Raw genomic sequence first — 12,533 nt, forward strand, 5'->3', positions numbered from 1 at the left:
TCTCAGATGTAAAGGATATCTCACAATACAAGCATAAGTACAAACAAATGAGAAGATAAAGGACATGAATGGATTATTAGAATTCACTTAAAAACAAAACAACCAAAGAATGCCAGTTAATTAATGTCCTTGCTTTGAATGGCAAAGTCCAAAAGTCCAAAGTTGGACTTAATTATGTTGGAGTTCATTGGAGGGGGTGGATTTATTGAAAAGCCAGCAGTTGATTGGAGCAGTGGGGTTTTCTTTGGGTAAAAACATTTTTGAAAGCCTTCTTGAATCATAGAGTCATGCAACACATAAACATGAACTTCAGCCTAACTTGTCAAGGTGCAACCAGGTTTACTAAATGAAGCTAGTCCCATTTACCTGCATTTGGCCCATATTCCTCTAAACCTTTCCAGTCCATGTACTTGTGCAAATGTCTTTTAAATGTTGTAATTGTACCTGCCTCTATTGAAGATGTTATTCTGAAATGTAACTTCTGATTCACTGTCTTGATCAAAGGAGTGCATGGATACAGATTGGTGGCTACTTTTGACAAACCAGACACTTTTCCCTTTTGTAGTCCTGAGTTAGAACTGCACTATTGTGGCTGTGCAGGACATTGGTTAGGCCACTTTTGGAATACTGTGCGCAATTCTAATCTCCCTGCTATAGGAAGGATTTTGTGAAACTTGAAAGAGTTCAGAAAAGATTTACAAGGATGTTGCTATGGTTTCAGCTACAAGTCGGGGCTGACTAGTTGGGGCTATTTTCCCTGGAATGCCTGAGGCAGAAGGGTGACTTTATCAAGGTTTATGAAATCATGAGGGGCATGGTTAGGGTAAATAGACAAGTTTTTTTCTCCAAGGCAGGAGAGTCCAAAAGTATAAGGCATAGTTTTAAGGGATCTAAGAGGCAAATTTTCCACACAGAGCATGATGGGTCTATAGAATTATCTGCCACAGGAAGTGGTGGAGGCTTATACAATTACAACATTTTAAATGAGTTATGAATAGGAAGGGTTTAGATGGATATGGGCTGAATGCTGGCAAATTTATTTAGGCTATCTGGTCAGCATGGATGAATTGGACCGAAGAGTCTGTTTCCATGCTGTATATCTCTATGACTCTATGACCTTAAGATTGTTGATTATTGTCAGTGGATACAGATTTAAGCAATGTTGGCCCCGTAACTATCTGCTCTTTCCAACTTGTATTGCTAAAAGGACAGTTCATTCAGTTCTGTGGGTGTCATGTGATCAAGCCTACCTGGGGGTAGGAGAACAATTTGCCATTGAGACAAAGACTTGCATTGCAGATAAACAACTGTCTGTTTCTCATAAGTGGAATTTAATTAATATATGTCTTGTTATAAGGTAGGTACAACTTGCAGTTCGACGGTGTAGGAGATTTTCTCGGAGACAATCATTTCTGCAGCAGCTTCTAATGCAACAGTGAATTAAACAGAAGGTACATGAGGCATTGGTTATCTGACTGATGTTGACTTTTGAGAAACTTCCAGAAAATTACTGCTAAGTCCTCCCTATTGGCATTGTGGATATGCTTACCATCATCTGATGATGGTCCAGCCAGCAATGCCAACATCCAATGAATTAATTCAAAAAAACGCATAATTATATCAAACAGCTTTTAGGATTGTTCAATACATCTTTAAAACATATCTATTTTTATATATATAGACTTTTATTTCATTCATGACAGTAGATTCATTTCCTGGAACAGCCTGATTTAAAAATTTGACTGCTAAATAACCATACTTACCTACTTTTACCTTCTCAACTTCAGGTGATCCGTTCCCTGTCTTAGCAACTCCTGCTGAAACACTCACCCATGTTTTTGTTGCTTCCCAAATCAGCTCTTTCAATGCTTACCTAGCTGGCATCTTAACTTCTTTCTTCATAGTCTTGAGCTCATTCAAAACATGGTTGTCTGAATTCTGGTCTGTATCAAGTCCTATTCATTTGTCACTCACTTGCTGTCTTGAGTACATGTCATTGGTTGCAGTCTAGTAATCTTGAAATTAATTCTTACCTTGAGCTGGTTGTCAAGAAATATTCACACCTTTCTAATCATCAAAGGAAAATCTGGATATATTAATTCCATGAAGAAATTGCTTACTGACGGCAAGTAAGACTTCCAGAAGTCTCTATTTCAGGATCATCGATCTCTTAATCCATAAAATAGATCTGCACATTTTGTTTGAAGAGCTATAACTCAGTAAATGTATCAATGGATGTCCAGTTCATAATTTATTATTTGCCTCCCATTTCTTTTCAGACATCTATGCTTGATTTAGCAAAACTTAAAGGCAATGCGATGCTTTCTTATTTCTTTTATTGATTCCTTCTTTTTACACCCTTTTATTGGTTCTGTCTCTTTTCATTTTTCTTGTTGATACTCCTTTACTCACCATGGTGCCTTTAAGAATGTTGTTTTTAGAACTACATGCTTGTAATATTAAAATTGCAGCCTTGTAGTTGCAGACTTCTGCCACTCCCCACAAGGTGATGTTTATATCAAATAAGGAATAATGATGTCATATAGGCTTTCTTTTATGTTGACGCAGAGGGTGGTATGTGTATGGAATGAGCTGCCAGAGGATATGGAGGAGGCTGGTACAATTGCAACATTTAAGAGGCATTTGGATGGGTGTATGAATAGGAAGGGTTTGGAGGGATATGGGTCGGGTGCTGGCAGTTGGGACTAGATTGGGTTGGGATATCTGGTCGGCCTGGACGGGTTGGACCGAAGGGTTTGTTTCCATGCTGTACATCTCTATGACTCTATGATTAATTTGAAGAACAAAAATGGCAAACAAAGGTTTGGACAGAGGGAAGCCTTCTTAGTACAGACATTGATAATAATTGCAAATCATTATTTACTTTAGTGAGGGATACTTTTAGGACTGCCATTTTTGTTTGCAGACTCTCAGGTTTGTTAAAAGTGAGTGAGAGAGAAGAGTATAATATTTACTGCCTCAGTATAGGTGTGTAATTAATTAGCATTTCTTGGATTTGCAACTTTAGCTCTTTTCTTTTAAATTTTAGAGCACTGTTAGAAATTTCTCTTAACTTGAAATAAATAAAACTTTAAGCAGGAAAAAAAAAAGCTCTTTCTACTGGCTGGTCAATGACTATCTCCAGATGTCTACACTTATAGAAGCTGACAATTCTTTTTGTCCTAATATACAGATGTCAAATTGATCTTCAACTAGTTTTCCAAGTATCTACCACCAAGACCTTGGAACCTTTTAGTCATAGAATTATCGAGCATGGAAACAGACCCTTCAGTCCAACCCATCCATTTTCTTTGTAGATTGCTGGTGCTGCAACTATGATGTGGATTTGCCTCCAGCTTATGTATCTTTATCTATTGTGGCAATGCTTATGTTATTCCTCGTAATATCAGAAATTGGGCATGGATAAAATGGTATTGAAAAATCCAACAGACAGTTGTTATAGTTCATTATATATACAAATATTACATTCTTAAGAATATCAGAGACTAGGCTATTCAGTTAAAAGAACAGCTTGCTTTCAATACTGCCTCATGCTTGAAACAATCCAAGTAAGATGGGATCTGAGGCATATATACCCTCAGGTCACATACTGTGATATAATGATCATATCATTAGATCTCTGAAGCTGTACCAGTACACTGTGTCTTTCAAAGCTATAATGGCATATTGACTATGAGACAGACCCAATTAACCTACAGTAATGGATAAATTTTATCATTTTCATCCTTCTCTCCATGGCTTTACCCTTCCCTATTTCTATAAACCCTTCTAGTCCTATATTTCTGCACTTCTGTCCTCTTGAGCATCCCTTGCTTCCTTTACTCCTAATTTCTGATGGTGCATCATTAATCTAAAGTATTAACTCTGTTTCACCCTTCAGATACTGCTGACTTTTTCCAAAAGATTTCCTTTCAATTTCTTCACTCCTGCATTGACAGCGGTGCTTTCCAATGTGTAGATTTTAAATTCTGGAATGATGTTCTTTAACCTCCCTGTCTGTTTACCTATCTCTATTCCTCAAGAGGTTGCAATAAGACTAAGATTATCTTGATTAAGATTGGTCACCCATCCCAAAACTTTATTACATAGCTCGGTGTTAAAATGTATCTTAAGATCCACTTTACACTATTTCATTCTGTTAACCCTTCCCTATAAATGCACGTTGCTGCTGTTTTCTGTGTGGTAAAATGCTACTACAGTTGACATTTTTGCTTATAACTCATGCAAGACTTCAAAAGTAATCTTAAAATAAAATTTTCTGTCTTCCAGCTGTACAATTAGGAGTGTGGTGGCATGTATGTGGATACACCAACAGCAGTGTGACTTCTAATTTACTGGTTTAATCAAAAGAGTGCACGGGTACAGCTGGTGGCTACTTTTGACAAACCAGACACTTTTTCCTTTTGTAGTTCTGAGTTAGAACTGCACTTTTGTGGCTGTGCGAAACATTGGTTAGGCCACTTTTGGAATACTGTGCAATTCTAGTCTCCCTGCTATAGGGAGGATTTTGTGAAACTTGAAAGAGTTCAGAAAAGATTTACAAGGATGTTGCAATGGTTGGAGAGTTTCAGCTATAAGGAGGGGCTGACTAGTCTGGGGTTATTTTCCCTGAAATGTCTGAGGCTGAAGGGTGACTTTATTGAGATTTATGAAATCATGAGGATAAATAGACAAGATCTTTTCTCCAAGGTAAGAGAGTCAAAAACTACAGGGCATAGTTTTAAGGTGAGAGGGGAAAGATTTAAAAGTGACCTAAGGGGCAACTTTTTCCATGCAGAGAGAGGTGGCTATATAGAATGAGCTGCCAGAGGAAGTGGTGGAGGCTCATATAACTGCAACATTTAAATGGGTATATGAATAGGAAGGGTTTAGATGGATATGGACCAAATGCTGGCAAATGGGACTTGATTTATTTAGGATATCTGATCAGCATGGATGAGTTGGACCAATGGGTCAGTTTCTGTGCTGTGTAACTCTATGACCTTATGATTGTTGGTTATTGTCGGTGGTGGCAGCGGCAGTAGCATTGGCATCAAAGGCGGCTCTGATGTCAGCACTATTTCAAGGGGTTACACACTTGTATTTGTTCAGGAAGGTTGTGGGCTTTGAGACTTCAATTGATTCCAAGATGGCTGCGACAGCAGTGAGGTGGGCTTAGCAGCAAGTGATGGTGCCAGAGCATGATTATTTCAACATTGTTGGTTCCGGTGATGGCGGCGATGGGGAAAAGGACTTGAAGCAATGACACGGTCGGTAGTTGCAGAAGTGGTAGTACCATGCCATTGATGAGTCCACCGCAGTTAGAGCTGGTGAGCCTGTGTCAAGACCCATGGTGGAGGCAGTGGCAAAGGTGACTGGGCCATTTTCTTTCTCTTTTGTTTCTGTTTCTTTAGTTTCAGCTCTTGTTTTTAACTCTGACTACTGTATTCTAAGATGGCGCCAGAGAAAGATTACTTTCTACACTTTTTATGGTACTCCTGTAGTCTTGTCCTCAGGTACTTGTGTCAATACAATAATCTAAAATCTAATATGATCTAATCTATCTTTGAAAAAGACAACGTTCTATATAAATGCCCAGTCAAATGCATTAAATGGTCCAAAGTTTAGTCCACTTACATGATTGAAAGTAAGCTAACACAGAAAGCTAAATCACTTTAAGTCCAAGTACAGCTTTAATTGCAATCAATCTTTGTCTCACTGAAACTTGATTATTGCGAATGCAAGCCTCAGGCTTTTACAACTTTAATTGATGATTAAATCTCTCACAAATTTAAAACTCATTTAATTTTTCTTTTTCTTTATTAATTTTTCCCTCATTTTATTAATCTATTATTTTGTTCTCTCCCTTGATTTCTCTGCCTGACCATGATTTGGAATTGGATTCATGATTCCAACATACTCTTCCTTTTGCAGCTTTCATAAACCTGATTTGTCAAAGAGGAACCATCTCAGCCACTGAATGATGTGGGCCATGGATTATTGAATTCAAAAAGTAAACTCTGTGTTGTCTTCACAGATGCCGCAGTATTTGCATTTATTCATCAATTTCGGTTTTTGTGTGTTTGTGAACTTTAATGCAATTGACACCTTTCGCTGAAGATCTGAGTGAGATAGTTAACAGTCCATCCAAAAATGTGTCAAGGCTGTTACCATTTGTCACTTCCCTATCTTGTTTCCCCAGTCACCTTGTAGGAGAGGGTCAGTGCTGCAACCCAACAGTAGGCCTTGGCAATACAGCAAACTTCCCCTCAGTTTCGGGTCCAATAGGCTGTGCATAATTTGAATTTAGAGGGCCTTAACAGAATGCTGCTGAGTTCATTAATGAAAACAATTTTCAAATGATCTGTAATTATTGGTCACACATCTTAGAAGTCTGTGCCAGTTTCCCTGAGAGTTGTCATGATGCTTATGATTAGATTACTTACAGTGTGGAAACAGGCCCTTCGGCCCAACAAGTCCACACACCGACCCGCCGAAGCGCAACCCACCCAGACCCATTCCCCTACATTTATCCCTTCACCTAACACTACGGGCAATTTAGCATGGCCAATTCACCTAACCTGCATATATTTGGACTGTGGGAGGAAACCGGAGCACCCGGAGGAAACCCATGCAGATACGGGGAGAATGTGCAAACTCCACACGGTCAGTCGCCTGTGGTGGGAACTGAGCCCAGGTCTCTGGTGCTGTGAGGTAGCAGTGTTAACCACTGTGCCACTGTGCCGCCCACACACATTCCTGAGAACGCTCATGTATCTGCTGCACTTAAGGGACCAGTTTCCTTACAACGTGGCTATTTGGAGGACAAGAGCTACTCTCTGCAACTTTGGCTGATAACGTCATGACAGAACCTCCATGACTAAAACAAAGCATAGCCACAATGCAGCCCATTCTACAGCAAGGCCACCACAGAAGAGATGTTAGCCCTGCTGAAAATGAGGTTGTGATGCTTGGATCATTCTGAGGGTGTGGCCTTACAAAGCAGTCCAAACACTGGGACTTTAATCACACAGTTTTTATAACCTGTCATGCAAAATATGTTGAGTAAAATTGCTAGGGGCAAGTGTAACTCACGGTGCATGTCATTTTTGTTCTGCTGCAACAATATTTAGTTCATCATCGCCTTATATCGCGGCAAGGTAAAAACAGGAAAAAAAAGTACACCCAATATTATTGTGTTAAATATAACACAGTGTAGAGGAACCTCAATTATCTGGCATTTGATTGTCTGAATTCTGGATTATCCGAACAAGATCGCAAGTCCCAATGCTTGGCTAAACTGTATTATCTGGCATTTGATTATCCAAACATGCAATTAACAGAACAAAATGCTCCCTGCCCGCGTCATTCGGGTAATCGAGGTTCCTTTGTAAATGTTTAGAATAAAAATGGTGTTTGTTTCAGTATGATTGCTTGACACCATTTGGTGTCGTTGTGTTATTGATCAAATAATTGTTATGAAACACCTCTGGAGCAGGTGGGGCTACAAAATGGGCCTACAACTGCAACCAGATTATATGCAGTGACCAACTATGTGGGATACAAATCCTGGGCAAAGCAATCTTTACCAATTCATTGGCCATGACAAAGTAATTGTATTTACCTCTGTGGAGCAGAAGTAATCACGGATGACCTTAGAAGTGTCAATTGTGCACTACAATGCACAAAGGCATTTCAAGGTCTCATAGACTGCATAGGTTCATGGGGTTGATTTCCTCTCACATTGAATTGTAAGCATTTGCTAACATGCTCTTAGATGCATTGTTGACAGAAGTATCACGAATCTTTAAGTTCTGACCAAAGAAACGGGGGCCAAAGCACAAAATAGAAAAGCAAGGAAGGGATGATGTGAATATCAAAATAGGTACAAAAGGAGTGAGCACTACAAGAGTAAGCGAGGAGCCCTGAGATGCAACCTGGCCTAATCCATGAGCTGGGTACCTATCCTGTAGCAGTGTCCTTGCAGCAGCATTGCAATGAAAGTTGTCAGGGCATATCAGAGTCTTTTTATAAATTCATTCATGGAACATGAGCATAAATGTGGAGGCCAACATTTATTGCTTATCCCTAAATGCTAAGGGGATAGTTAAGAGTCAACCTCCTTCGTTGTTGGGATCACATGTCAATCAGACCAGATAAGGGCATTAGTCAAGCTGACAGGTTTTTCCTGACAATTGGCAATGGTTTCATGGTCATCATTAGACTCCTAATTCCAGTGAGTTCAAATTTTTCCACATGCCATAGCAGGATTCAAACATGAGTTGCTGAATATCCTTGAGTCTTTAGATTACTCATCCAATGATAATACCTCCAGACTATCATTCCCTTGATGTGCAGTGTTTAAGTGTTAACGGTATGGTAAGCGAATCATAGATGTGCCAGAATGTCTGGGTGGGGCTGGCACATGCCAGATGCCAAGGTCTGCAGGGATGAAGTGCTGGCATTCATTACCTATGGAGTGTGCCCTGAGATGTTGATGCCTGGTGTCCAATGACAAGGTAAGCATACATTGAGCGGGCATCACAATGTAACCAATATAACTTTCAAGATGTGAACTTTTGGTGTCTTTTTTTATATGGTGTTTGGGAGAATGGAAAACTACATTTTAATGAGATGAGATTAGGTAATAATGAGATGTTATTATACGCAAATATGCTTCTCATTAAGCACTAGTGAGTACTTTTTCTTGGTTCAAAAATGGGATGTTTTGCTCCCAGAACTCCTTGTTGGATATCTCATTTGACTTTCCCAACATTCCCACTATGGCCTATGTAATTGAAGGGCTGGGCAGATTCTGCATGTCACCTTACTGCTTAAGATCAATTGCAATATTACAATTTAAGAATAATAGGGTGGTTATGGTAGGAGAAAGTGAGGTCTGCAGATGCTGGAGATCAGAGCTGGAAATGTGTTGCTGGAAAAGCGCAGCAGGTCAGGCAGCATCCAGGGAACTGGAGAATCGACGTTTCGGGCATAAGCCCTTCTTCAGGAATATGGTAGGGTATTTTAACTTTTCAAACATAGACTGGGACTGCCATAGTATTAAGGGTTTAGATGGAGAGGAATTTGTTAAGCATGTACAAGACAATATTCTGATTCAGTATGTGGATGTACCTACTAGAGAAGGTGCAAAACTTGACCTACTCTTGGGAAATAAGGCAGGCAGGTGACTGAGGTGTCTGTGGGGGAGCACTTTAGGGCCAGCGACCATTAAACAATTAGTTTTTAAATAGTGATGAAAAGGATGGACCAGATCTAAAAGTTAAACTTCTAAACTGGACAAAGGCCAATTTTGATGGTATTAGGCAAGAACTTTCAAAAGTTGATTGGGAGCAGATGTTCACAGGTAAAGGGATGTCTGGAAAATGGGAAGCCTTCAAAAATTAGATAACAGGAGTCCAGAAATAGTATATTCCTGTTAGGTAAAAGGAAAGGCTGATAGGTGTACGGAATGCTGGACAACAAAAGAAATTGAAGGTTCGGTTAAGAAAAAGAACGAAACATATGTCAGGTATAGACAGGAAAGACCGAGTGAATCCTTAGAAGAGTATGAAGGCATAGAAGTATAGGGAAATCAGGAAGGCAAAAAGGGGCCATGAGATAGCTTTGGCAAATAGAGTTAAGGAAAATCCAAAGGGATTTTGCAAATACATTAAGGACAGAATGGTAACCAGGAAGAGAATAGGGCCCCTCAAAGATCAGCAAGGCGGCCTTTGTGTGGAGTCATGCAAAATACTACATGAGTATTTTGCATCAGTATTTACTGTGGAAAAGGATATGGAAGATATAGAAATTGGGGTAATAGATGGTGACATCTTGAAAAATGTTCATATTAGAGAGGAGGAAGTGCTGGATGTCTTGAAATGCATAAAAATGGATAAATTCCCAAGACTTGATCAGGTGTACCCTGGAACTCCATGGGAAGCTAGGGAAGTGATTGCGGGGTCTTTTGCTAAGATGTTTGTATCGTCGATGGTCACAAGTGAGGTGCCGGAAGACTGGAGGTTGGCTAATGTGGAGCCACTATTTAAGAAAGGTGGTAAGGACAAGCCAGGAAACTATAGAGCAGTGAGCCTGATTTTGGTGATGGGCATGTTGTTGGAGGGAAGCCTGAGGGACAGGGTGCACATGTATTTGGAAATCAAGGACTAATTAGAGATAATCAACATGATTTTGTGCCTGGGAAATCATGTGTCACATGATTGAGTCTTTTGAAGAAGTAACAAAGAGGATTGATGAGGGCAGAGTGGTAGACCTGCTCTATATGGAATACCTCTGTAAGGTGTTTGAAAAGCTTCCCCAAAGGAGACTGGTTAGCAAGGTTAGATCTCATGAAATACAGGGAGAACTAGCCATTTGGATATGGAACTGGCTCAAATGTAGAAGACAGAGAGTGATAGTGGAGGGTTGTTTTTCAGACTGGAGGCCTGTGACCAGTGGAGTGCCACAAGGATCGGTGCTGGGTCCTCTACTTTTTGTCATTTACATAAATGATTTGGATGCAAGCATAAGAGATACAGTTAGTAGGTTTGCAGATGACACCAAAATTGGAGGTGTAGTGGACAGCGAAGGGGGTTACCTCAGATTACATCAGGATCTTGACCAGATGGGCCAATGGGTTGAGGAGTGGCAGATGGAGTTTAATTCAGACAAATGCGAGGTGCTGCATTTTGGGAAAGCAAATCAGAGCAGGACTTAAACACTTAATAGTAAGGTCCTAGGGAGTGTTGCTGAACAAAGAGACCTGGGAGTGCAGGTTCATAGCTCCTTGAAAGTGGAATCACAGGTAGATAGAATAATGAAGAAGGCATTTGGTATGCTTTCCATTATTGGTCAGAGCATTGAGTACAGGAGTTGGGAGGTCATGTTGCGGCTGTACAGGACATTAGTTAGGCCACTGTTGGAATATTGCGTGCAGTTTTGGTCTCCTTCCTATTGGAAAGATGTTGTGAAACTTGAAAGGGTTCAAAAAAGATTTACAAGGATGTTGCCAGGGTTGGAGGATTTGAGCTATAGGGAGAGGCTGAACAAGCTGGGGCTGTTTTCCTGGGAGCATGGGAGGTTTACAAAATTATGAGGGGCATGGATAAGGTAAATAAGCAAAGTCTTTTCCCTTAGGGTCAGGGAGTCCAGAATTAAGGGCAGAGGTTTAGGGTGAGAGGGGAAAGATATAAAAGACACCTAAGGGGCAACCTTTTCACACAGAGGGTGGTGCGTGTGTGGAATGGGCTGCCAGAGGAAGTGGTGGAGGCTAATACAATGGCAACATTTAAAAGGCATCTGGATGGGCATATGAATAGGAAGGGTTTGGAGGGATATGGGCCGGGTACTGGTAGGTGGGACTAGATTGGGTTGGGATATCTGGTCGGCATGGATGGGTTGGACCGAAGGGTCTGTTTCTGTGCTGTACAGTCAAATGCCTGTTATAGATTCTGAGTGTCAATAGAAATAGACCCTTTGATTCAACTCATCCATGCTGAATTGATGTCCTAAATTAACTTTGTTTCATTTTCCAGCAAATAGCCCATATCCCTCTAAACCCTTCAAATTCGTATAACCATCCAGAAGCCTTTTAAATGTTGCAATTGCACAGTCTCCACCACTTCCTCTGGCAGCTCATTCCATACACACACCACCCTCTGCATGAAGAAATTACCCCTTAGGTCACTTTTAAATCTTTTCCCTTTTACCTTAAACCTATGACCTCTAGTTTTGGACTCCTATCCAAGACCTCAACTATTCAGCCTACCTAAGTCCCTCATGCTTTTATAAATCTCTTTAAGCTCACCCCTCAGTCTCTGGCAGTCCAGGGAAAACAGCCCCAACCTAGTCAGCCTCTCTGCCGATAGCTCAAACCATCCAACCCTGGCAACATCCTTGTAAATCCTTTCTACACCCTTTCAAGTTTAACGACATCCTTCCTATAGAAGCGAGATCAGATTTAAACACAGGATTCCAAAAGTGGCCTAACTAATGTCCTGTACAGCCACAACATGATATCCCAACTGACTAATCACAGCAAACATACCACCAAAAACCTCCTTCACTATCCTGTCTACCTGCAAACCCACCTTCAAGGAACTATGAACCTGCACTCCAAGGTCTCTTTGTTCGGCAACACTCCCTGGGACCCTACTATGATTTGCCTTACCAAAGTGCAACATCTCACATTTATCTAAATTAAATTCCATCTGCCACTCCTTAGCCCATCAGCCCATCAGATCAAGGCCCCGTTGTACTCTGAAATAACCTCTTCACTGTCCACTACACCATCAATTTTGGTGTCACCTACAAGTTAACTAAACATCCCTCCTATACATTCAGGATGTGGAGGTGTTGGTATGCTTTCTTGTAATGTGTAAAGTATATTTTGTTGCATAAGTTGATTTGGGGATAAATGAATAAAGCTTTCAATGACATTTTTCCCAAGTTGAGCACAAGTGTTGTATTTGATCAGACTTTAGTGTACTGTAAAGCATGTGACGACACACTCACTATCCATGTATAAGGAA

The sequence above is a fragment of the Chiloscyllium plagiosum genome, chromosome 9 (genome assembly GCF_004010195.1).
Source record: "Chiloscyllium plagiosum isolate BGI_BamShark_2017 chromosome 9, ASM401019v2, whole genome shotgun sequence".
NCBI classification, from domain to species: domain Eukaryota; kingdom Metazoa; phylum Chordata; class Chondrichthyes; order Orectolobiformes; family Hemiscylliidae; genus Chiloscyllium; species Chiloscyllium plagiosum.